We start from the raw sequence: 26,996 nt of genomic DNA on the forward strand, positions 1-26,996 counted from the left end.
ATGAAAGACATGGAGGAAACTTACCCGTATATGACTACAGGAAAGAAGCCAACTTGAACAGTGTATGTACCATAATGATTCCAACTGCATGATGTCCTGAAAAAAGTAAAACCATTGAGACAGAAAAAGATCAGGGGCTCCCAGGGGTGAGAAGGGAGAAATGCACAGGGCAGAAATGACTCTGGCGGACACATGGCATTGTACATTTGTCCAAACCCACAGAAAGCATAACACCAAGAGGGAACTGTAAGGTAAACTGTGGACTTGGGGTGATAATCGTGTGTCAACACAGGTTTATCAACAGTATCAAGTGTACCACTCTGGTGGGGGATGATGATAGTGGAGGAGGCAGCACTGGGGACGGGGAGGGATGATGTATATATGGGAACTCTCCTACTTTATGCTCAGTTTTACCGTGAACCTAAAAAATCAAGTCTATAAAAAAAAACAGAAAACATGAATCCCAGCTAAGTTCATAAGGGCAGAGCTCAGGAGGCAAAACAAGTTCATAAAAAGGTCATTTGTTTTACCATCTAAAGGAGCCGCAGACTGGAAGAGAGGATGTGTGTGTGAGGGAATGTATGATGGTGTGTATGATCAAAAAATGTCACATTCTTTCTTTCCTCTTGCCCAACCTCCATACCAAGCAACGAATCCCAAAGACAATGACAATCATTACATGTGGCTTACATTGTGACTGATTCAGGAAACACTGAAACATTCACTCCGAAGTAGCAGAGACTGTAATCTCAATTAACTCACTTTTTTAACATGCATTCCAGACTGTAGAGCTCACACAGATATTTGGATTGCAGTGTGACCCCAGAGGGGGAAGTGGCCTTCTTCAGGACCCTCCTCCAGCAGCCTGGGACGGTCCAGCTCTGCTGACGGACAGTGTGCTGAGAACACAGCGCTCGTTTGCTCTTATGCAATGGGAAATGCAGTAGCAACACCGTGGCTCATAAACGGGGAGGCTCTGTAATAAGGACTCATTAGCAAACGGGTTACCTTAAAGCAGCAATCGGGCGGGACTGCTAAAAGTCCGTGTCTTTCCTTTGGGCTGGATTATGTGACCTTAAGTCCTTTTTTCCACTCTGAATTAACTTCCCAAAATGGATCCCCTATTTTGACAAAGTGTGATTAATGGATTTTCAGAAATGTCCCAGGAGAAACACTGTAGTCATTGACTTAACTGGCATTGAGAGTAAAATAATTATTAGTTTTAGAAATTTTCCTTGCCTCTTTAATTATGGAGGCTAAATATTTCGTCATTCCTGATGAATAACATGCTAGCGCACATGAAAAGGTAAGGGGGAGGTCTCTTTAAACAGGTGCTGAATGCCATACTTGCAATAAACATCCCCAGCCACCATGAGTCCCTACATCTGGTAGAGATTTTGTAGCCACCAACATCTGGAATTTAATTTGCTACATGTAGTAGAAACCCTTTTCATTAAAAAAAATTAAAAAAATTCTTCTTTATTCAAAGTAATTTGCAGTCTTTTATAATTCACTCACACGCACCCCTACACACCCCCTTGGGAAAAAAAAAAAATCTCCACAATGCCTACTGTGAAGACCCTAGGAATTTTTTGGCTTTGCAAAATAGTAACTTAATGCAATTCAAGCGAGGTTATTCCAATTCCTTTTTCCTCATTTCAATGCATTGATGAGCTCTGGCCTTATAATTAAAGTGGCCTCTTATGTTATTTCAGCCTAACTATTCAATGGTGTCATCTACTTATTCCATGGCCTGTGGATTCAACAGTACATAGGAAGGCATGGTAAGAGGTGGCAGGATGAGCGTGAGGGGTGCAGCAGCAAGTTCATTTGTGTTTATTGCATACAATGTTCTTTTCCTGTGGAAATGGGCTTTTGTGACAGTTCTTTTCCTAGTTTCGTGGATTGCCTGCCCCACTGCAAAAGGCCTATCAATAGACACCCTTACTTTCATTTGTGAGACCCCACCACCATTTCCTGGAGAGAAAAGTGGCTTAGATTTCAGCACAACATAAAACATATTCCAAGACATTTCTTGAATGGAGTTAGGATATTTTTTTTTTAAAGATTTTATTTATTTATTTGACAGAGAGAGAGACAGCAAGAGCAGGAACACAAGCAGGGGGAGTGGGAGAGGGAGAAGCAGGCTCCCCGCTGAGCAGGGAGCCCGATGTGGGGCTCGATCCCACGACCCTGGGATCATGACCTGAGCCACTCAGGCACCCCTGGAGTTAGGATATTTAAAGAAAACCTAACAGACAGACCTTCGGTAAGATGGCTCTTGCTCTTTTATGTTTTGCCATCTTCAAATATGGCGTCAACCCAGGTCCAGAAAGCAAGAAGGAACCATTCGATAATATTAGCCCCCTTGGTCAGTCTCAGTGATGGCAGGGTGCCCCCAGGACAAAAGGCTAGAAGCTGACATTTAGATCCTGAATGTGTCTTTCTCAATTCTTTTGTAAACTTGGCCTATGGACAGTGTCCTGCGCCATATAAGTCAGTAAGTACTTCTCAGAATGATTTCCTCCTCCTTTGAAACATCCCGAAAGGAAAGGAAACGTTGACTCTGACTTTTCCCTCAATTACTCATACTCAGCATTTCCTACGATCACTAACACCCATCTCATTAAAAGAAAACTGTCCTCAAACAGTTACAGCTGTTACAAAAATGTTTTGTTCCTTTCTTCCATCTATTTCTCCTTACAACAAATTTTCCCTTTGGGTCAAATACATCAGATTCAATCTGCTAAAGCACTCCGTTATTTTTCTAATAATTGAAATGTGAATTGATTGCCTGCAAAAAAACATGTTTGGTCCAGAAAAACACATCCCTGTAGGTGGGACCTTTTGAAATGGGAAGGTTACATATGGGAAATATACAATATGGCAACAGTTTAGGTTGGTTCCCCTACGTCGGTACCAGCTGCCCTTCCAGTAGTCTTTAGCTTTAAGACGAAATGAAACCTAAAGTTGGGGGAGTAAAGGAGGACTTGTGGTGGGCTTTGTATTGTATATGAGATTGGGAACATATGTTTTTTAAGGAAAGGAAGCCTGACACAGTGAAACATTTTGACACAACAAAGGAAGGAAATTGATCTAAGTGTCTGTCTGTAATGTGCCATTTGCTGTGATCAGTCTCTCATTCAAGCCTGATCTCTGGCGTCCCTGTTTGTATTGGAGCCATTTCCTGCATGATAGTACATTCCTGTTTGACACACCATGCCTGGGAAAAGGCAGTATCACCTACCCCCACCCAGGCAGACACAAGCTCTAAGACGTCATCAGAACTCTTCCGTTTCCGTTGCTGGGCGTTGGTTATTCTGCAGGGCTTGCATCTTTCTCTATTGACTTCCTGCTCAGTTAAGGGAAAACTATCGAAGTGTCCAAAGACTTGGTTTCAAGATGAATTGGCAAAGCTTAGAAAAGGAAGACAAGAAAGAGGAAATATATTTCAAGGTCAAAGATTTTATCATCAGAATTTCGAAGCCTCATAGACTTTATCTGTTCCTTGCTACTCAAAGTGTGATCCCTGGACCAGCAGCATCGAATTACATGGTTGCCTATTGCAAATGCAAAACCTCAGACCCTACCTAAGAGCTACTAAATCAGAATCTGTATTTAAACATGATACTCAAGTAATTTGTGTGCACCCTTCAGTTTGAGAGACAAGGATCTCAACCCATTTATTTACAGACAAAGAAACAGTCTCAAGTAAGTGGCTTGTGCCAAACCATAAAGTTATACACCAGAGCAGCTATGACAAGGACCTTAATGAATACGAATGCTTCAGTTAATCTACTTCTGCCGTTATGTGAAAGGAAGACATACAGCTCAAATGCCCCAGGAACAAAATTCCTTCAAACTCATCACCATCTTTCAACTCACAGGCCAAACCAATTTCCCCTTATCCACCAGAGACTCTTCACTTCTGTCTTCATCATCTTGGAGTCCATTACAATCCTCCTCCTCCTGCAAACCCCTGAACTTTTTAGGCTCCTTTCTCATAGCACCTACCATGAATGAACTCAACCACCCATGTTCTCCATACCTGTACCCAAACAGCTGAGTAAAGCTGGAGAAAAATTACTCCACTGAATAGATTGCTATCACTTCACATTTAAAATCAAACCTCAGCCAAACCCTTAGCAGGGCCGATTAATCTTGCTGTTTTTCTCTAGGAGTAGCTTTTCCACCATTTTTATACCTTTTCCAATTTCCTTACACTTACCATCATGCACTCTCAAGTAATGACTTATCTCCAACTTCAGAGGTCATAAAAGGAATTAGCCATCAAACCCCTCAATTTCCCACCACTGATTCTAAATCGACATAACTTTCTGCATCTGCCCACACTCATCTTCTCCTGGTCCCCTTTTTACAGTAGTTAAATCACCCATCTCCTAACAAAGGCTGGGTCAGAATAGATGCTGTGAAACTCATTCACTGTCCTCTTCTCTGGAAGGGACTGCCGCTCCATAGATCACTTCTCTTCCCTAAATATGCCACATGCACACATTCTTGCTTCTGAGTCCATTTCATCAGCATTCAGGTTTATTCTAGTACCTCCCTTCTTAAACAAGAAGCAAACTAGCAAAATCTTAGAGAAAATCTCTCTAATTCAATCCCTATTTCAATGCTTTCATTCATAGGTAGCTTGTAAAGTTCTCCACACATGTAGTCTGTGCTTTTTCATCTCTCATTCACTATTTTTCTAAAGATTTTATTTATTTATTTATTTATTTGACAGAGAGAGAGAGAGAGAACAAGCAGGGGGAGCAGGGATGGAGAGGGAGAATCAGGCTCCCTGCTGAGCAGAGAGCCCAACTTGGGACTCCATCCCAGGACCCTGGGATCATGACCCGAGCTGAAGGGAGATGCTTAAGGGACTGAGCCACCCAGGCACCCCACTTATTCACTATTTTTCAGAATAACTTCATTGCTGTATGATCATTTTTTAATTTAATTAATAGGAAAAAATTAAAGAAGAAAGCAAAAAAAAAATTACTGGAACTCTCACAATCCCAAAATATGCATCTTTTTTCCTTTGTAACATTTTTTCATCCAAAAAGAAGATGGATAGGTAGGGGAGGAGATGTAAAATATAAAGTGAAATTGTACTTTAAGTACAATCTTTTTAAAGTAAAATTTAATTTTTCTTGAATTTAACAGAAGAAATGTTTAGAAAATAAAATTAAGACTGACTCCTTACTTTGAACAATAAGGAAATTCGCCTTTTGTAATTCACATTTTTAGTTTCATAAGTTATATTATTATTTGAACTTTGTCAAGGTTTTTAATACTTAAAATCTGTTTTGTGATTATAAGCCTCCAAGTACTCAGTCCTGGTTTTCCATTTAAATGTATCTCATCCTGAACACTGATCGTTTTTACCATAGGTTTTCCATTCCTGAGTATATTCAATACATATGTTTGGGGTATCTGGACACTGGGGAGATGAGTATGAAAAATGGGTAAGATCCCTGCACTCACAGAACTTAAATTCTAAAGGGGGAGAAAGAAAATAAGGTAAAACAAAACAAGATACTTCTCAGACTATGTGTAATAAGTGCTATGTATGTAAGGATACCTGATGAATAAGTAGGGGAGAAAGCTATTTTAGCAAAGAAAGACATCTCTTTAGATGTGACATGTAAGCTGAGTCCTGAATAATTCAAAAGACTCCATCACTAAAAGGACTTAGAGGAGAAACCTTCTACATGGAAGGAACAGAAAATGCCTAAGGTAAAAATAAGTGTGGCTTGTTTAAGTACCAGAAAGAAGGTCAAGGTAGCTACAGCTTAGTGGGAGAGTAGGAGAGGAGCCTATGTGGTCAGAGAGATAGTCAGGAGTCATTTCACACAGATAATTTCAGATGATGAAATTCAAAATGCAATGTAAAAGCTTTAGAAGGTGTAAGCAAGAGGCGGGAAGAGGGATGTGAACTGACTGACATTTTTAGAAGACCAATTTGACTGCTGTGTAGAGGATGACCTGAAAGAAGAGGTGGGATGAAAAAATAGAAGCAGAAAGTCCAGTTAAGAGTTAATAGTAGCAATCCAGGCAAGAGACGATGATGTGGACTAGGGCAGTAAGAGTGAAGACACGGAGAGTGACATCTTTGGGATATACATCACAAGTAAAATGGATGGAACTTCCTAGAGCGGATGGAATGACTGATGGAGGAATAAGAAAAATGGAACCAAGGACAAATTCTAATGCTTTGTTTGGTTGGTTGGTTGGCTGGTTGGTTGGTTGGTTGGTTGGTTTTGTTCTACTTGAGCAACTGGGTTAAAATTAGTGCCACTTACTGAAATGGGCAAGGCTGGAGAAGTAATAGGTTGGATTAAGAACAGGGATCCAGGAGTGTCACATTTCAGATATCTATCAGAAATCCAGTAGACAAGAGGTATCTATGTCTAGTCTAGAGTTCAGTGGAGAGAGAAATTTAGAAGTGGTCAACATATGGGTAAAATTAACACCAGGAGGAAAATCACCACGGGTAGACAGTGATCTTCAGTCCTCACAGTGCAACAAAATCCTTTGAGTTTTAAGAAATACTCACACCCAGTTCTCTAACCCCAAAACAGCATATGTGAAGATTCAACATGGCACCAATGTACATAGAAAACTGGACCCAGGACTAAGCCTTTGGATACAGTCACCTCTGGAGGTTGGGAAAAGGAGAATCCCGTAAAGAACACCAAGAAGGAAGAGCTAGGGAGAAAGGAGAAGTAGGTGTTGTCCTAGAAGCCAAGCAAAGAAAGTGATTCATGAAGGATGGCGAGGCCACTCTGCTGCTGAGACATTGAGAAAGATGAGAATCAAGTATCTATGGAGGAGGAAGCCAAATGACCATCTGTTTATTTTTATCAGGTAAAGGGAAGCCATCAGCTAAGAGAGTGTAGGGACAGAGTGATACTAAAGGTTGTAGGAGAGAGAGGAAAGTATATAAAGATCATTTTGAAGATTTAGAGAGGAAGGAGAACACACAAAGAAAGCCAGGAAGTGTCAAATGCTCTTCTAAAAATAATGGGCCTAAGTTTAAAGTGGGACTGGTCATTCTATTTGTATTATTTACTCCAACCTCATTCAGGTGCTCAAAGAAGCAGATGGTTGGATTTAATCATGGTAGGGTTTTTGTTTAGAGTTTTGTTTTATTTTTTGTTTGTTTGCCAAGTGAATATAATAAAAGAAGAGAGAGAGGCAACACAGTGAACTTATACCCTCGCTTCCTCAGGGTTGATTACAGTGACAGCCCATAGCATAAAAGCCTTCAATATGGGATATCTCTTGCTCTAAACCAAGCACCAGCCATACCAGAAATGCTATCGTTCCAGGGAGAATTTGCCAAAAAGAGAAAATAAAACAACAACAGAAGTATTACTCCTACTTTCAAGGAGTGCATTAAGTAAAGCTAAGCTGGACACAGGGAGTGAGAGGAGAAAGGTTGATGAATTATGAAACGCGGCAGGTCATTGGGCTGGTAATCCCAGTGAATTGGAAGAATTGGTAGGATGTGGACTTGAGAGTGAGCCAGAAGCCCAGTCATGTGAGACTCTGTTCTAATTGCTTTCAAACCTTGCATTTTCCTTCTGGGTGCACTCTGAAATCTTCAGCTTTCTCTCTACGGAAATCATTTGAATTTCAGCTGTGTGTACTCTGTTGTCTTTAATTTATGCAAAAGTTTTGTAATGATGTTGTTTTGGTCCTTAATTTGTTCCCTTAGCTCTGAAATTTTCTGCATTTCATGCTGTTGTTTTTTTACCATTCTATCCTTCAGTTCTTATTTTTTATGTTCCTGTTCTAATAAAGAATGCCTGGGGTGCCTGGGTAGCTCAATCAGTTATGCAACCAACTCTTGATTTTGGCTCAGGTCATGATCTCAGGGTCATGATCTCAGGGTGGTGAGATTGGGCCCTGCGCTGGGCTCCGCACTGAGCATGGAGCCTGCTTATGATTCTCTCTCCCTCTCCTGCCCCTCCCCCCTCTAAAAACAAATTCCTGTTCATACTTCTTTTATGACCCAAAGCACCCATGGAAATATTGATTGAACTATTCATCTGTGTTTTACCCACTATGTTCTCACTCCTTCACTTCTTCACCCTCTCCTTCCCTTCCTTCTTTCCTTTTTTCTTTTCATTCCCTTGTTCCTTCCTCCCTCCCTTCCTTCCATCCATCCACCCTTACTTCCTTCTACCTTGGCCCTTCCTTCCCTATCTCCTTCCCCTTACTTCCTTCAACTCTCTCTTCCTTTCTTCCCACTTCCCTTTTTTCCTTCCTTCCTTCTTCTCCATCTATCTAGCACCATGTGTTTTGTTTTTTACCCACCTTTAAGGTGGACAGCTCTAACCAAACTTCTCTTTGCTCAGACAGAATGCAAGTCGGTTCTCACTGACATCTTTGCAGCTCATTTGAGACTGCACTGTTTTCTCCCGAGTTATGGGCTAAAGAGTGAATATTGTTTTAGATTCATTTTTCCATAGTCTGTGGTGCAAAGAAAAAGGAGAGAGCTCTGCTGGGGCTCTGGGTAACCTTAATTTGAGGACACAAGTTCTTCTATTTTTTTCAGAAATTTTCTTAATATCCTAAGAATTCACATCACCTAACTGTGAGTGCTGTCCCCCACTAAAACTATTCCATGGGGCAAGGGTGCCCAGACTTTTTCCTATGCTACCTGCTCACTTCATTCATCTGCTTCTCCAGAAATTTGGCAATATTTATAAAAATTTTATAAGAACTTTCACCTACTGGGGCATCTGGCTCATTTAAGCGTCCAACTCTTGATTTTAGCTCAGGTCATGATCTTAGGGTCGTGAGATCAATTCCCTGTGTCAGGCTCCATGCTAGGCGTGGAGCTTGCTTAAGATTCTCTCTCCCTCTTCCTCTCTTATTAAAAAAAAAAAAAATCACCTATTATCTCCCCTTGTGCTGCTTCTGGAAGGTGGAAGTGGGCAAGAAGCCATGCTAAGCACAGCCACCACAGAATCTCCTGATTCTCTCTATGGCTACCAGGTTCTCACAGTTAGAGAGTGAGATTATAACCATTTCCCTGCTCGCTTGCTGCTGCTGAACTCATTGCTGGTTTCTACCATGTTTGTTGTTTGAGGAATAGAGATTTTTCTGATCCTCTTTCACACTACTGTCTAGCAGGGAAGCAGCAGAAATGGAGTCTCTGCCCTGGGAGAGCTCACATTCTAGTGGAGGGAGAAAACCAACCAAACAACCAACCTCACAAAGACAGGAAAGCTTCACAGTATTTCAACAGAAATAAAAGGCAGGGAAAATAACATCTCTTTAGAAGTGTCTCACTAATTTTACCGTTTGCTCCGTGGATCAATGACTCACAGGAGTCCAGTCCTACAAAAGAGCACATCACAGGCAGCCCCGTGGCTTAGCTGCATGGAAGCTTGACGGGAGACTGCTATTATGTGGGTTGAGATCCCACACTTAATGGCAACAGTAGGTACTTGGGATAGTCATGGAGGCAGTCACAGGTTAGACTCACTAAACCAGTTCTGTCAACTGGTTCGCAGCACATACAGGGAAGCCCTGATCTGTAGGGTTCGCAAATTTCTGTGGTCGACTCAGACCATGCAATTTCAAGCTATGAGCAATCTCGTAACCAGCTTGAAAAGTCCTGACTATTTAACAGTGGACTCTGGGAGCAAGAGGCAAGCCTTTGAGCCTGTGACCATGAGGACGGCTGCTCTGGGACCCGAGCCGCAGTCCTCGCTTTTGGAATGGCTTTGCCTCTCTTAGTCTCCATATTGTCATTTTTATAAGAGGATCAATGGCATCTAGCTGAGGGAAGTTTGTGAAGGTTAAATCAGATAATGAGTTGTCCATAAAATCTCCCTAATTCATCAAGAACATACAGTGGAGGGTCTACTTGTGAGCTGAGCTCTGAACCAGGGATTTTGAGGAATCTCAAAATCACCAAAGACAGGTTTGCACACGTGGTCTCAGTATAACTCAGGCATGAAGGTGCATTTCCTTCTCTCAGGTCCTCTTTCTCCCACACATATGTGTCCAGTTTAAGCCACCTGAGTGTCCAGGAGTGACAACCGAGCCTCCTACTCTAATCCTGACTCCGTGGGGGCTTCTGACCAGGTATTCTGACTTTGGTTCCACGACCTCCTCATTTGGAAGAAGCAGCTCGTTCTCAACACTCAGGCCTGGAGACCTCAGAGGGAAGTTTTGCACAGTAGATGGGATTAAGTAAGAATTTTACCTCCCCCCATAGCCTCTGGTCCATTATTATATGTGACCCTGAGAATCCCTCTGCTCAAAGTCTCCTAAATAGGGAAATCCACAAAAGGCAACCAGGTTGCCAGTGGCCACATCAGCCAAGGCATGTTTCTATCCTGGAAGACAAAGTACAGCCCGTGTCTTCCCTGGATAGCTGAGCTCTGCCCCCTGAGCAAAAACCTCCTTGTGGCAAGGCAGAAAGCACTAGGTCTGGATCCAGACAAAGGCCTCGGTTCTCTCATCAATAACCTGGGCGTCATATACACACTTCACAGTGTCATGTAAACACCAACTCAGATCATGTATGTAAAACATTCAGTCTAGCGGCTCATTAACGTTAGCTCACATTATTGTTAAGTACATCTGCTTATGATTAAGGATCTCTTTCTAGTCTTTGAGAAGCATTACCTCATATGACTGTCTTAAAACATGTGCCTTTAAGTAAACCTCCAACTTACCATTCAGGACTTGTTTCACTGTGTTGTTATTTTTTAATTATTTCAAAAAGTCTTCTACGATCCTTTATGCTGTTTTGCCGACAGGAATTTCTTTGTGTGGTTTCGCTGTAGATGTCAGTTTTGACTGTTATAAAAATCTTATTCAAGAGTCATTTGTTCAACCTTTTTTGAAAAATCCTTTTATCTAATTTCTATTACTTCCCTTTTTTCTTTATTTTTATAATGCAGACTGCGAAGGAACCGGGCCAGGATGATAGCCATGGGGAAATTTTTAGGGGAGGCTAGACCCATTTATTCACTTCACACACATCTGTTGAGTACATGTCTCATGCCCCTGTGCCAGGCACTACTCCAAGAACTGAGGACACAGAGAACACAAACACAGTCCTTGGCCTCAAGGACCCTAGTGATTAAGTAGAAGATACAGACAAGCCAAGTGGTAATAAATGTATGGTGTGAGAAACGCTAGATACAAAACTTCTGATGCTACCGAGCCTGTGGGTCAGAGTAAGCTACACTGGGAAGGAAGGAGACAGAGAAGCATTTTGTAGTTTGGAAGTGACAACTGAGTGACTGAGGTATAGTCAGCCAAGAAAGGGGACAAGGAAGTCCCAGACAGAGGGAACAGCACATGCTTAATTACAAAACCACGACAGAGACTGGTATGCTCAGAGAACCATGTGCAGTTTGATTTTGTGAGAAATCAGGAACAGGGAATGGAGGTTCCCAAGGTGAGGCTCTGTGAGCCAGTTCAACCAACTTATACTGTACCCTAATGGCAATGGGGAGTGATCAAAGGACCTTAATCAGGGGAATGAAGAGACCAGATCTGTTCTTGGAGAGGTTGCTTGGGAGGGATATGGAAAGACTTAAAGGGGGAGAAAGCCTGAAGATGGAGAGACCACTTAGTAGATGAGTACAACAGGCAGAAAATGAGGAAGGTCAAAGCCAAGGCAATAGCAGTGGGATGCAGAGAAGCAGAGAGCTAAAGAGACATGAAATAGCCAGATCAATAACTCTTGGTCACCATATAGATGTGCTAGGTAAGGGCGACAGAAGGATCAAAGTTGATTCTTAAATGCTTGACCTAGGCATCTAGACAGAGAGATTATAGTGGCATTCGTTGACAGGAAGCACAGGGAGAAGGTGGATGTAAGGGGTAAATAGTTACCCACATTTAGGTATCCTAGGTTGAACTGCCCATAAAATATCCAGACCAGATAGAAAGAGTGGTGCAGTAAACATGTTACAATATGTATGCGTACAAATCATTACATTGTGTGTCTTAAATTTACAGTGTTATCAGTGATATCTCAACAAAGCCTGTGGTGGGGGAAGTGGTGAAATAAATCTAGTTTGGAGTCTAAGAGACAGATCTAAGGAGGACATAAGTGGTAATCAAAGTCAGAGACACATGTCAAGAATGAGCAGAATGTGGGGCGCCTGGGTGGCTCAGTCGGTTAAGCATCTGCCTTCGGCTCAGGTCATGATCCCAGGGTCCTGGGATCGAGCCCCACATCGGGCTCCCTGCTCGTTGGGAAACCTGCTTCTCCCTCTCCCACCCCCCACTGCTTGTGTTCCCTCACTCGCTGTGTCTCTCTCTGTCAAATAAATGAATAAAATCTTAAAAAAAAAAAAAAAAAAAAAAAAGAATGAGCAGAATGAGAAGAGAATGGAGGATCAAGGAAGCAAGCCTGAGGATCATAAATACCAAAAAAGAAGAGACGTGGAAAGACAAAGCCAAAGAGTTATAAAGGAAATAAGAAGAGTTGGAAATCATATTAATACTCAAGTTTCAAGACTCAGGTCAGGTACCACCTTCTCCAGAGAAGCCTTCTCTTGGTCTCCCCCCACCTCACCACCCTGTTTCTGCTGTTTGCTCATGAGCAGAGTTAGAGCCCAGCACCCATGACCTTCTATTGAAGCACAATTTCCCCGTCTCCTCCATACCCCCAATCTCCAGCCTCTAAAGCTCTCAAGGACAGGGTCCAAATCTTACTCATCTCCATACCTCTGGCACCTAGGTTGGTTTCTGGTACATCCTATCTGTCCCATCAATAAATGTTCATTCAACTAAATTGAAATCACGGCAAGAAAGGCATTCAATAAGAGGAAAGAATCCACTTTATGAACTACTTCCAAGAAGCCAAGTCAAAACACGGTACTTAGCCACAGGCAGTGAACTGACAATGTTCTTGGCAAGAGAACTTAGTGAACTAAGGGAGGCAGAAACCAAACAACCATGGAAGTGGATCGAGACAGTGTCAAAAGTACCAGCAGCTTTCTCTTTTAGGGAATTTGATGGTCAAGGGTTATGTCACTGCATGTAAGAGCTGGTCAGAAAAGGATTTTCACCCTAATGTCTTCATTTAGTGACAAAGTTCTCAAAAATCAATGCTGTTAAAGGAGACATGAATAAGCATAGTGGAAATGGGAAGGTCACGGAAAATCAAGAGGGATTTTTTTTTTTAAGTTGGAAGATAGTGAAGCATAACTGTAGACCAAAGGGAAATAAAAACACGTGAGGAGAGAATAAAAACACCAGAGTCAGAGGCACCACTGATAAACTGATGTTCTGAGAAAGCAAAATGAGAGGAGATCCAGTGAATAGATGTAGAAGGAAGGCCACTGTTCTCACAGAAATGGACGGGAATGAAAGGAATAAAGGCTTTGGATTCAGACCCATGGGTCAGGAAGCAGAGGAGGAGAAGCTCAGGTGGGAATGCCTACTGACCTCTATTTTCCTGACTGAATGCTAGACGGCATCCTCTGCTGAGTGTGGGGCACTGCTCGGGAGCGTTAGGAGACCGGTGAAGGTGTGTGCAGTTGAGGACAAACAAGAAGTTGCTAACTGGAGAAGTGCAGGAAGGTTACCATGCAGTGTGAAAGATGCTGCCAGCTTGCTGCTTGCCAACAGCCCACTCCTGCCCCCACAGGGCCCCTGCTGCGGGACTTCCACAGCTTTGCATAGCACCTGTATGAATAAAAGACCCAAGCTGACATAGGAGGATGGAGAAGGACCCTGCTGTGTGGCACTGGGTTATAAGAATTATGTTTATGGGGGGGAGGAGCAAGATGGCGGAGGAGTAGGAGACCTGGATTTCGTCTCCTCTCAGGAATTCAGCTGGATAGGGATCAAACCATTCTGAACACCTACAAACTCAACAGGAGATTGAAGAAAAGAAGAGCAACAACTCTCTCATCAGAAAAGCAACCACTTTCTGGAAGGTAGGACGTGCGGAGAAGTGAACCCGAGGCGATATTCGGGAGGATAGACGGCGGGGGAGGGGCCTCCGTCGGCCGCTTCTGGCAAGTGATAGAACCACGGAGCACAAAATCGGAACTTTTAAAAGTCTGCTCCGCCGAGGGACGTCACTCTGGTGGCTCAGCGGGGGGTGGAACCCTCCGGGACAGTGTGGTCTCAGGACCCTCGGGGTCACAGAAAGACCGGGGGTGCCTGAGGGCGGCAGAGCTCCCAGGTACCGGAGCAGGGAAGCCGGCTGCAGAGGCGGAGCCCAGGCGCGGGCCCTCAGCTCGGGGTGGCCATAAACCGGGATCCGCGGCCCAGTCGGGCCCCTGCTCCTCCAGCAGGGACCCCACAAGCGGCAGATCCGGGGAGACTCCCCTTCCTCCCCGGGGAGGAGCCGCGCGGGAGCGCACCGCAGGGATCTGCTGGGTTTGGAGACTCCACCCGGGGTCGGGGGCCGGAGATAGAAACGCGCGGTCACGGGCCGGGCGAGCACGGAGTGCGGCCGGAGATGGGGAGACGGGAGTGACTGACGGCTTTTCTCTGGGGGCTCACTGAGGAGCGGGCCCCGAGTTCTCGGCTCCTCCGGGCGGAGATTGGGAGGCCGCCATTGTCACTCTCGGCCTCCAAAGCTGGACGGAAAGCTCGCAGGGAACAAAAGCCCCGGAGAGCAAACCCGAGCAGATCACTTAGCCGGGAGGGGGCAAGGGCGGGGCAATTCCGCCTCCGGCAGAGACATTTGGGAACCACGGCAACAGGCCCCTCCCCAGAAGATCAGCGAGAACAGCCGGCCAAGACCAAGTTTACCGATCAATGAGAACAGCAGAACTCCAGCGCTAGGGGACTACTGCACATAGAATTCACGGCTTTTTTACCATGATTCTTTAGTCTTTCAGAGTTAATTTTTTTTTAACTGTCTTTTTTTCTTTTTTTTCTTTTTGAATTTTTCTTTTTCCCTTTTTCAACCAACATCTTATCAATCCCTTTTTTTAAAAAACATTATTTTTCATTTTTAGAGTCATATTCTATCCCTTCATAGTAGTTACCCGTATTTTTGGCATATATATATAAGTTGTTCTCTCTTTAAAATTTTGAGATAGTTTCTTCTAACAGATTAAAATATACCCTAAATCTCTAGTATATGGTTTTTTCTACTCCCCTGCCTGATCACATTCTCTCCCTTTTTTTCCTTTTTTCTCTTTTTTTAAATCCTCTTCTTTCTTTTTCAAACAACTTCCTATCAATTCCTTTTATAAAATTTTTTATAATTTCCATCTTTACAGTCATATTCCATCCCTTCATCATATCAACCCTTATTTTTGTACATATATAAGTTTTTCTTTCTTTAAAATTTTGGGAGGCACTTTCTTCTAAAAGACCAAAATACACCCCAAATCTAGTGTGTGGCACTGATCTATATACCAGCCTGATCATATTTGATCACATTCTGTTTTTGTTTTGTTTTGTTTTGTTCTGTTTCTGTTTGTTTTTATCTTTTTCTTTTTTCTTTTTTTTTTTTTCTTTTTCTTTTTTCTCCCTTTCCCTTTCTTTTCCCACTGCTTCAGGTCTTTTCTGATTTGTTTAGAGTATATTTTCTGGGGACGTTGTTAACCTGCTAGCATTTTGTTCTCTCATTAATCTATTCTCCTCTGCACAAAATGACAAGATGGAAAAAGTCACCTCAACAAAAAGAACAAGAGGTAGTACTGACTGCCAGGGACCTACTCAATATGGACATTAGTATGATGTCAGATCTAGAGTTCAGAATCATCACTTTAAAAATACTAGCTGGGCTTGAAAAAAATATGGAAGTTATTAGAGAAACCCTTTCTGGAGAAGTAAAAGAACTAAAATCTAACTAAGTAGAAATCAAAAAGGCTATTAATGAGGTGCAATCAAAAATGGGGGCACTAACTGCTAGAATAAATGAGGCAGAAGAGAGAATCAGTAATATAGAAGATGAAATGATAGAAAATAAAGAAGCTGAGAAAAAGAGAGATAAACAACTACTGGATCACGAGGGCAGAATTCGAGAGATAAGCGATACCATAAGGCGAAACAACATTAGAATAATTGGGATCCCAGAAGATGAAGAAAGAGAGAGAGGGGCAGAAGGTATAATGGAGCAAATTATAGCAGAGAACTTCCCTAATTTGGGGAAGGAAACAGGCATCAAAATCCAGGAAGCACAGAGAACCCCTCTCAAAATCAATAAAAATAGGTCAAGACCCCGACATCTAATAGTAAAACTTACGAGTCTCAGAGACAAAGAGAAAATCCTGAAAGGAGCTCGGGAGAAGAGATATGTAACCTACAATGGTAAAAACATTAGACTGGCAACAGACCTATCCACAGAGACCTGGCAGGCCAGAAAGGACTGGCAGGATAGATTCAGAGCACTAAATGAGAAAAATATGCAGCCAAGAATACTATATCCAGCTAGGCTGTCATTGAAAATTGAAAGAGAGATAAAAAGCTTCCAGGACAAACAAAAACTAAAGGAATTTGCAAACACAAAACCAGCCCTACAAGAAATCTTGAAAGGGGTCCTCTAAGCAAAGAGAGACCCTAAAAGCAACATAGACCAGAAAGGAACACAGACAATATACGGTAACAGTCACCTTACAGGCAATACAATGGCACTAAATTCCTATCTTTCAATAGTTACCCTGAATGTAAATGGGCTCAATGCCCCAATCAAAAGACACAGGCTATCAGACTGGATTAAAAAACAAGACCCATCAATATGCTGTCTGCAAGAGACTCATTTTAGAACCAAAGACACCCCCAGATTGAAAGTGAGGGGGTGGAAAACCATTTACCATGCTAATGGACACCAAAAGAAAGCAGTCCTTTCTGGCCTGCCAGGTCTCTGTGGATAGGTCTGTTGCCACTTCCCAGGGGAATTCTACCAAACATTTAAAGAAGAATTAATACCTATTCTTCTGAAACTGTTCCAAAAAATAGAAATGGAAGGAAAACTTCCAAACTCGTTTTATGAGGCCAGCATTACCTTGATCCCAAAACCAGACAAAGACACCATCAAAAAGGAGAATTACAGACCAATATCCCTGATGAACATGGATGCAAAAATTCTCACCAAAATACTAGCCAATAGGATCCAACAGTACATTAAAAGGATTATCCACCACAACCAAGTGGGATTTATCCCTGAGCTGCAAGGTTGGTTCAACATCCGCAGTTCAATCAATGTGATACAATACATTAACAAAACAAAGAACAAGAATCATATGATCCTCTCAAGAGATGCAGAAAAAGCTTTTGACAAAGTACAGCATCCTTTCTTGATCAAAACTCTTCAGAGTATAGGCATGGAGGGTACATACCTTAGTATCATAAAAGCCATCTATGAAAAACCTACAGCGAATATCATTCTCAATGGGGAAAAACTGAGAGCTTTCCCCCTAAGGTCAGGAATGCGGCAGGGATGTCCACTATCACCACTGCTATTCAACATAGTATTGGAAGTCTTAGCCACAGCAATCAGACAACAAAAAGAAATCAAAGGCATCCAAATCGGCAAAGAAGAAGTCAAACCCTCATTCTTTGCAGATGATATGATACTTTATGTGGAAAACCCAAAAGACTCCACCCCAAAACTGCTAGAACTCATACAGGAATTCAGTAAAGTGGCAGGATATAAAATCAATGCACAGAAATCAGTGGCATTCCTATACACCAACAACAAGACAGAAGAAAGAGAAATTAAGGAGTCGATCCCATTTACAATTGCACCCAAAACCATAAGATACCTAGGAATAAATCTAACCAAAGAGACAAAGGATCTGTACTCAGAAAACTATAAAATACTCATGAAAGAAATTGAGGAAGACACAAAGAAATGGAAAAATGTTCCATGCTCATGGATTGGAAGAACAAATATTGTGAAGATGTCAATGCTACCTAGAGCAATCTACACATTCAATGCAATCCCCATCAAAATACCATCCACTTTTTCCAAAGAAATGGAACAAATAATCCTAAAATTTGTATGGAACCAGAAAAGACCCCGCATAGCCAGAGGAATGTTGAAAAAGAAAAGCAAAGCTGGCAGCATCACAATTCCGGACTTCCAGCTCTATTACAAAGCTGTCATCATCAAGACAGCATGGTACTGGCACAAAAACAGACACATAGATCAATGGAACAGAATAGAGAGCTCAGAAATGGACCCTCAACTCTATGGTCAACTCATCTTTGACAAAGCAGGAAAGAATGTCCAATGGAAAAAAGACAGTCTCTTCAACAAATGGTGTTGGGAAAATTGGATAGCCACATGCAGAAGAATGAAACTGGACCATTTCCTTACACCACACACAAAAATAGACTCCAAATGGTTGAAAGACCTCAATGTGAGACAGGAGTCCATCCAAATCCTAAAGGAGAACACAGGCAGCAACCTCTTTGACCTCAGCCGAAGCAACTTCTTCCTAGAAACATCACCAAAGGCAAAGGAAGCAAGGGCAAAAATGAACTATTGGGACTTCATCAAGATAAAAAGCTTTTGCAAAGCAAACAGTCAACAAAACCAAAAGACAACCGACAGAATGGGAGAAGATATTTGCAAATGACATATCAGATAAAGGGCTAGTATCCAAAATCTATAAAGAACTCATCAAACTCAACACCCAAAGAACAAAGAATCCAGTCAAGAAATGGGCAGAAGACATGAACAGACATTTTTCCAAAGAAGACATCCAAATGGCCAACAGACACATGAAAAAGTGCTCAATATCACTCGGCATCAGGGAAATCCAAATCAAAACCTCAATGAGATACCACCTCACACCAGTCAGAATGGCTAAAATTAACAAGTCAGGAAATGACAGATATTGGCGGGGATGCGGAGAAAGGGGAACCCTCCTACACTGTTGGTGGGAATGCAAGCTGGTGCAGCCACTCTGGAAAACAGTATGGAGGTTCCTCAAAAAGTTGAAAATAGAGCTACCATATGATCCAGCAATTGCACTACTGGGTATTTACCCCAAAGATACAAAAGTAGGGATCCGAAAGGGTACGTGCACCCCGATGTTTATAGCAGCAATGTCCACAATAGCCAAACTGTAGAAAGAGCCAAGATGTCCATCGACAGATGAATGGATAAAGAAGAAGTGGTATATATATACAATGGAATATTATGCAGCCATCAAAAGGAATGAGATCTTGCCATTTGCAACGACGTGGATGGAACTGGAGGGTATTACGTTGAGCGAAATAAGTCAAACAGAGAAAGACATGTATCATATGACCTCACTGATATGAGGAATTCTTAATCTCAGGAAACAAACTGAGGGTTGCTGGAGTGGGACGTGGCGGGGGAGGGATGGGGTGACTGGGTGATAGACACTGGGGAGGGTATGTGCTCTGGTAAGCACTGTGAATTCTGCAAGACTGTTGAATTTCAGATCTGTACCTCTGAAACAAATAATGCAATATATGTTAAGAAAAAAAAGAAGAAGAAGAAGAAGAAGGTAGCAGGAGGGGAAGAATGAAGCGGGGGAAATCGGAAGGGTAGACGAACCATGAGAGACGATGGACTCTGAAAAACAAACTGAGGGTTCTAGAGGGGAGGGGGTTGGGAGGATGGGTTAGCCTGGTGGTGGGTATTGAGGAGGGCACATTCTGCATGGAGCACTGGGTGTTATGCACAAACAATGAATCATGGAACACTACATCTAAAACTAATGATGTAATGTATGGGGATTAACATAAGGATAAAAAAAAGGAAAAAAAAAGAATTATGTTTATGAGGGAAGGAACACATTTTTTTACAAACCTTTAACTCACATTCTGTAATCTAAATAAGAATACATGATGGCTTATCCTTTTAAAATCCAAGTATCCAAATATCTAAGTTCTCACCACCTACATTCAACAAAAGTTATTTCTGCTGTATTTGCATCATTTAAGAAATAAACAGGACAGTGGTGGTTACCGGAGACTGCAGAAAATGCAGAGACATTGGTCAAAGCGTACAAACTTCCAGTTACGAGATTAACAAATTCTGGGATCTAATGTACAGCGTGGTGATTATAGTGAATAATACTGCATTATAGGGATGCCTGCGAGGCTCAGTCGTTAAGTGTCTGCCTTCAGCTCAGGTCATGATCCCGGGGCCCTAGGATCGCGTCCCTCATTGGGCTCCCTGCTCAGCAGGGAGCCTGCTTCTCCCTCTCCTTCTGCCCCTACTTGTGCTCTCTCTCTCTGACAAATAAATAAAATCTTTTTTAAAAAAATATTGCATTATATACTTGAAAGTTTCTAAAGAGTAGAACTTAAGTGTTCTCACCATACACACAAAATGGTAATTATGTGACAAGATGGAGGTGTTAGCTTATGCTATGGTGGTAATCATATATATGATTATCAATATGAAATCAATATATGAGTGTATCAAATCAACACAAGTACTCCTTAAACTTACACAGGGTTATATGTCAATTATAGCTCAATAAAGCTAGGAAAAAAGAAAAAGAAACATGACAGGTATCATTGAAGGCTCTTAGTACCTCTTCCTTCTTCTGTCCCCAGAAATCACCAGATTCTTTCACTACGCTCTATGTTTTCATAATTTATCACCAAGGTATATTATCTATAAGCAATATTGATATTAACATGACACTACAGTTTCCAGTAAAAGACTATTATACAGAATATATATATATATACACAGTATTGTTTTGAATGTTTAAATTGTTTAAATAAGTGTCACTTCAAGGTACAAATTCAACAATTTGTTTTCACTCTACTTTTTGTTTTTGAGATTGACCATATTAATACATGTAACTGAGAAATTAGATTTAGTATTATGGTTTTAAGTGAATGTTGGAAACACTAGTTAATTTTACTTCAAAAAAATCCTTTTACAGAGAGCTAGGTTTTAGTCATGCCTTTTTTTATTTAATTTTATTTTTTTAAAGAGTTTTTTTAAATTTATTCATTTGAGGGCGCCTGGGTGGCTCAGTCTGTTAAGCGGCTGCTTTTGGCTCAGGTCATGATCCTGGGGTCTTGGAATCGAGCCCCACATCCGGCTCCCTGCTCAGCGGAGAGCCTGTTTCTCCCTCTCCATCTGCCTGTCACTCTGCCTACTTGTGCTCTCTCTCTGTCAAATAAATAAATAAAATCTTTAAAAAAAAAATTTATTCATTTGAAAGAGAAAGCAAGTGAGAGCATGGGGGGGGAGGGGCAGAGGAAGAAGGAGAAGCAAACTCCCCTCTGAGCAGGGAGCCCCATTTGGGGCTTGATCTCAAGACCCTGAGCTGAAGGCAGCCGCTTAACTGAGCCACCCAGGCACTCCATGCTTTCTTAATTTTAATGAACTTTTAAAATATACTGGTTGTATTAATTGAAACAAGAACAGAAGAACACTTTATTTCTTTGTGAGAAATACAAAGATATTACAATACAATAGATATTACAAATTCTTTGACAAACATAAAATAAACATTGTTTTAAGTTCACAAGTCAACCATCTTTGGATAAGAACTATTAAACAAACTTCTGCATATTATACAAAGTTCTTTGTTCTGTTTAGTAAACAGACTTAGACAGAGATAACTTTATGATAACAAAATATAAAAGAAGCATAGATTAATTTAAAAACGGTGGTTACTGGAATGGAAATACTCTAACTTTTCTGCATTATCTTTCTAATCTAAACAAATAGTGGCTTAACCCAATGTTTTGTGTTCACAAAAGCCCTTATGCCAAGGACTTCATAGAAATTTCTTATTTATCATTGAAACTGCAAACTACATGTTTTGATGATAATTTTAGCTGAGGCTACTTCCAAGTATTTGGGGTCAACAATGTTGTCTAGTAAAGAGCATTAGAGAACCTATAGGTGGAATTTATCTCCACAGAGTACCAATTCATTTTAATTCTTTGCAGTATTCCATTTTATGTGAAGATCCGACATTTTTATCCACTTGCTGGTGAAAGTTAGGTTATTTCCAGCTTTTGATTCTCACAAGCAATGCTGCAAGATCATTCATGCCCACACCTCTGTGTACACAGATGCAAGAGTTCTGATAGGATCCTAGTAAGCAGAACTGCTGGGTCCCAGAGAATATGCATTTTTAGTTGGATATGATATGAGGACCATATCCTTATGAGATAGTATCAGATTGTTCACAAAGGAATTATCCCAGTGCACCCTCTCACCACCTGGGTGGGAGACCTCGGTCTTGTTTCTCCACATCCCCACTCACATTTAGAATTATCAGGCTTTTAAGTTTTCATGGATCTGTTGGATAAGAACCCATGTTTTAATTTGTGTCTCTTTGGTTGCAGATGAGACAAAACACTTCCCTGGGCTTGTTGGTCATGCTGGTTTCCTTTTATGTGAATTGCCTAATCAGATCATTTGCAGATTTTCTCAAGGTTTTGTCCTTTTCTTTAAAGATTGGCAAGGGTTCTTAATATATTCTAGATACAGGGGCGCCTGGGTGGCTCAGTTGGTTAAGCGACTGCCTTCAGCTCAGGTCATGATTCCGGAGTCCTGGGATCGAGTCCCGCATCGGGCTCCCTGCTCGGCAGGGAGTCTGCTTCTCCCTCTGACCCTCCCCCCTCTCATGCTCTCTCTCTCTCATTAAAGAAAAAAAATATATATATATATATATATATTCTAGATACAAATTCCTTTTCAGTTTGACATGTTGCAAAAACTGTCTTCCAGTCTATAGATTCAGTTTTACTGTCTTCATTTGTGTTTACTATTCTCCTTTTCTTCATTATGTTTTCTTTCTTGCCTTCTGTTACACTTATAACATTTTTATATACATTTTTTTCTCCTTTGAGAACCATTCCTCCAGACTTCACTAGAAAAATATTGTAGCTAATTCTGTAGGTCAAAAAACTGAATAACCATGAAAAGCATAGAAACAATGTATAGCTTTAAAACCACAAAGTGTGGACCCCAAACCAGTGGCCCAGTATCACCTGGTAATTGTTAGAAATGCAAATTCTCAGGTCCCACCACAGACCTAATGAATCAGAAACTCCAGGTGGGGCCCATAACCTGTGTGTTCCAAACGATTCTTAACACATGCCAAAGTTTGAGAATTATTGAACATCTCTCCCCACCTCCTAAACAACCAAAGTCTTCTTTTCCTACCCAATCAAAAGACCTCAACTCCCACTTCTGCCTTTCCTGCGTCCTTGATATTCTTATGTAGAATTTTGAGTGTGTGCACGTGTCTGTGTATGTGAATAGTGCCAATCGTTAATTAAAATAATAACATTATTTTCTGGGTTTTTGCATCCCAATTCTTAGATATCTGTTAATAGCTCTTTCACTGAGAATGTTAAGCAGCAAATTTTCCTAATGTTTTTTGAAACTGTATGGTCCTTACTTTTGAGTCATACTTTATCTGGATTTAGAATTCAATTTTTGCACTTATTTGCTATCAGCACCTTCAAAGTGTTACTTTGTTATTACCTGGCATCGGCTGCAAATAAGAAGCCTGTTGTCCATATAATAGGTATTTATTAGCAGGCATTCTGTCTCTCGCGTGGTTTTTAAGACTTTTCTCTCCATGCTTGGAGTTCCACAATATTACCGTTTTGTGTCTACATGTGCATCTATTTCTATTTATTCTCTTCATTATCCTTTGTGTTCATTTACATGTGAGGATTTGTGACTTCAAATCTGAAAAGTTCTCAGTCTCTCTTTGAATATTGCTTCTCACCCTCCTTCCTTTCTTCTGAACTTCCTGTTGGATATAAGCTTCTCAGTCAATCTTCCATGTTCTTCCCTTATTTCTCCATATTTTTTTTTCTCTTCCCTCTGTACTACATTCTTGGTGACGTTCTTTCTTTTTTTTTTTAAGATTTTATTTTTTTATTTGAGAGAGAGAATGAGAAACAGAGAGCACGAGAGGGAGGAGGGTCAGAGGGAGAAGCAGACCCCCTGCTGAGCGGGGAGCCCGATGTGGGACTCGATCCCGGGACTCCAGGATCGTGACCTGAGTCAAAGGCAGTCGCTTAACCAACTGAGCCACCCAGGCGCCCCTCTTGGTGACGTTCTAATACAATTATCGAGAGCACACTATTTTTCTTCACATGTGTCAGCCTAATGTTGATGCAACCTATTGTGTGCTTTATTTCAGTCTATGATTTTCTTTTTTTTTTTTTTAAGATTTTATTTATTTATTTGAGAAAGAGAATGAGATAGAGCATGAGAGGGGGAGGGTCAGAGGGAGAAGCAGACTCCCCGCCGAGCAGGGAGCCCGATGCGGGACCCGATTCCAGGACTCCAGGATCATGACCTGAGCCGAAGGCAGTCGCCTAACCGACTGAGCCACCCAGGCGCCCCCAGTCTATGTTTTTCATGCACAAGATACCTAAGTGGCTCTATTTCATATATACTTCTTAATTCCATTTCTGCTTATCTTTGTTTGGTTAATTCTTGCTCTTTCTTTGGAAGTCCTTATTTCATTTACCACCCTGAGGATCCTAAAAACATGTACTTAAAATCCTTTTCATATTTCTCTATTATTTTCACTGTATCTAAAGTCAACTTGTCTCCAGTGGTTGGCCGTCATAGGCTAGATTTCTTCATATGTTCTGGAATTTGCACCTCAAGTTCTCTTTGATGAAATCTTTCTTTCCTTCCCTTCCAGCCAGCCCCCACTTCTAGTGGTGGACCTGTAACTGCCTCTGGCCCTCCGTGCCCTTTATGGTACTGCAGATAGTGAGGATCTGCCACTGTCTGGGGCTTGCCTCATTTTGGGGGTGTGAACTAGTACAGTGTCTTTCTTTCCTGGACACAAAGTTTCATAGACGTAGCAGCCCTAAGGAGCTTTCCAGTCTCCTTTCTTAACTAGGGGAGCCTTACTCCAGACCCTAGTTTCTAGAAGCTCCTATCTACTTTCAGACATACAGCCCAGGGGGGTCCAACCCCAACCCCAAACATAGCTTTGTCTTTTTGTTGTGTTTCTGATATGGGAAAATGTTATTCTTTCTTGTAAATATATGTATTTCTTTCATTTTCTCTTTTTATACTGTTACATGTTCGGAGCAAAGATGAAGCTTCACAAAATAAATTTATAATGTCTCCTTGATACCCAAGGTCTGACGAGGAATCTGCTTTATTATGTTTTTAGGACCCAGGAAGGTATACAGAATGCTGTAGACTTCCAGTTTCCAGTCTGGCATGTAAAGAGCTTGGAAGCTGTCATTCCATCCTAACGAGTTAAAAGCTGAATAAACTGAAGATCAACAACTGAACACACACAGAATCACAGCAGAAACCTCCATTGCAACCAGTACCAGGGGAGGAAACCTCAGAGTAATTGACAAATTGCTGGAGGCTCAGTGCTGGCTGACAAGTAGACAGTGAGTATCAGAGAAAAATCCTCTCCTGCTTCCAGCAGGGGAAAAGGATCCATTTTGAAATACTCTAGAGAATTCTGTTCTTCTTAACAAGACCTGCTCTCAAGACAGCCTAACCTGCGGGGATTTTATCAGAGCCTAACCCATTTCTGGGATGGGAACTCTCCAACCAGAGCCCACTCCCATCCTACCCCACCTAAGTGGAGGGGTAGGGGAGGAAGAAGCATGTGTGAAGTTGATAGTGCAGGGTCACAGGCTCACTCAAAGACTGAGACCTAATCCTAGGACTATCCAACACTTCCCCGCCCCCCCCCCCCCATACCTCACCACCACATTACTAAAGATCTATCTACTAGAGTTTTTTTTTTAACCCAGTACATCATGTCTAGCTTTTAACAAAAAAGCACAAAACATGATAACGCAAAAAAAAAAAAAAAACAGTTTGAAGAGACAGAACAAGCATCAGAACCAGACTCAGATATGCCAGGAATGAGAACTATTATTAGGTCTATTATTATGAGACCGGGAATTTAAAACCACTGTGATTAATATGCCTGAGGCTCTAATGGAAAAAATTGAAAACATGCAAGAATAGATGGGTAACCAGAGAGATGGGAATTCTAAAAAAGAATCAAAAAGAAATGCTAACCACTGTAACAGAAATGAAAAACGCCTTCAATGAGCTTGTTTGTAGACCAGAAACGGCTGAGGAAAGAATCTCTAGGTTTGTGCAAATGTCAATAAGAACTTCAAAATCTGAAAAACAAAAAGAACGAGGACTGAATAAAAACAGAATATTGAAGGGCTGTGCACCAATTACAAGAAGTGTAACATAAGTGTAATGGGAATATCAGAAGCGGAACGATGTATAGTAATCAAGTCTGCATCTGTAGGACCAATTAAATTTCATCTTCCAAGCACTTCTGGAACATAAGACAAGTACTCTCCCCGTAACTCTCTGTGAAATTTTCTCATCACTAGATCATAAGCCACCCAAGAAGAGCATCTTTGAAGTCACATCTCATGTGCAGCAGGGATCGAGGTAGGAATGGTATAGACCATCACTGTAGTGTAGTTTGAGTAAGACCTAAACAAGTGCTGATAAATGCTATCACAGATACATGGCTGATCTAGGTAAGATTGCTGTATTCCTCCCACAGTCCCTTGGCCGTACCTCGTGACCCTTCTCAGTGCAATGCTCTGGTCAGTCGCTTCCAATTTACTGGAGTTAGCATGCAAAATCAATTCTGTTATCCATATCTCCTAAGCTGTGTCTGGGGAAGCTTCCTTCTGTAAAACATTATTAATTGGTAAAAAAAAAATACCATTATTATTATTAAAATGTCAAATGAATTTGCAAATACTGAATCAAAATTATACAGTTGTTTTTTAACTGCCAAACTTCACCATGTACGTTATTCATTTCTATTTTCCGAACTTCCTAAACCAGGAAGGAGCAGCTCATAGAATGAGTGTTCCCTGGAACAGACTTGGAGACAGATGGTTCTAGAAGCATTCATGGATCCATCATGTATGGGAAGGTAGAGAAGTCTGGAGGTAAAGCAGCGGTTAGCAAATTTTCTCCATAAAAGGCCAGTTAGTAAGTATGTGGGGTTTTACAGGCCAGAAGGGCTCTCACAACTACTAACCGCTGTTATGGTAGCAAAAAAAGCAGCCATAGTCAACAC

At 41.5% G+C, this 26,996-nt stretch overlaps 1 long non-coding RNA gene across 6 annotated transcripts in view; it reads right to left on the reverse strand.

The window, feature by feature from the left end:
* The window catches only part of LOC123849553 (uncharacterized), a 46,296-nt gene that overhangs the window by 12,028 nt on the left and 7,272 nt on the right, over positions 1-26,996 (reverse strand). For 4 of the 6 annotated variants that reach the window (XR_010407853.1, XR_010407854.1, XR_010407855.1 and 1 more), the window contains 2 exons: positions 26,483-26,598; positions 24,090-26,064 (listed from right to left, as the gene is read on the reverse strand). This is a non-coding gene — a long non-coding RNA (uncharacterized LOC123849553). Of the gene's footprint in view, positions 1-24; positions 3,417-24,089; positions 26,065-26,482; positions 26,599-26,996 lie in introns of those variants that run through there. The other 2 variants (XR_006792101.3, XR_006792102.3) reach the window with 2 other exon arrangements.

The sequence above is a fragment of the Mirounga angustirostris genome, unplaced genomic scaffold, assembly GCF_029215605.1.
Source record: "Mirounga angustirostris isolate CCGP_5_RB_7025 unplaced genomic scaffold, mMirAng1.0.hap1 SCAF_15, whole genome shotgun sequence".
Classification (NCBI taxonomy): domain Eukaryota; kingdom Metazoa; phylum Chordata; class Mammalia; order Carnivora; family Phocidae; genus Mirounga; species Mirounga angustirostris.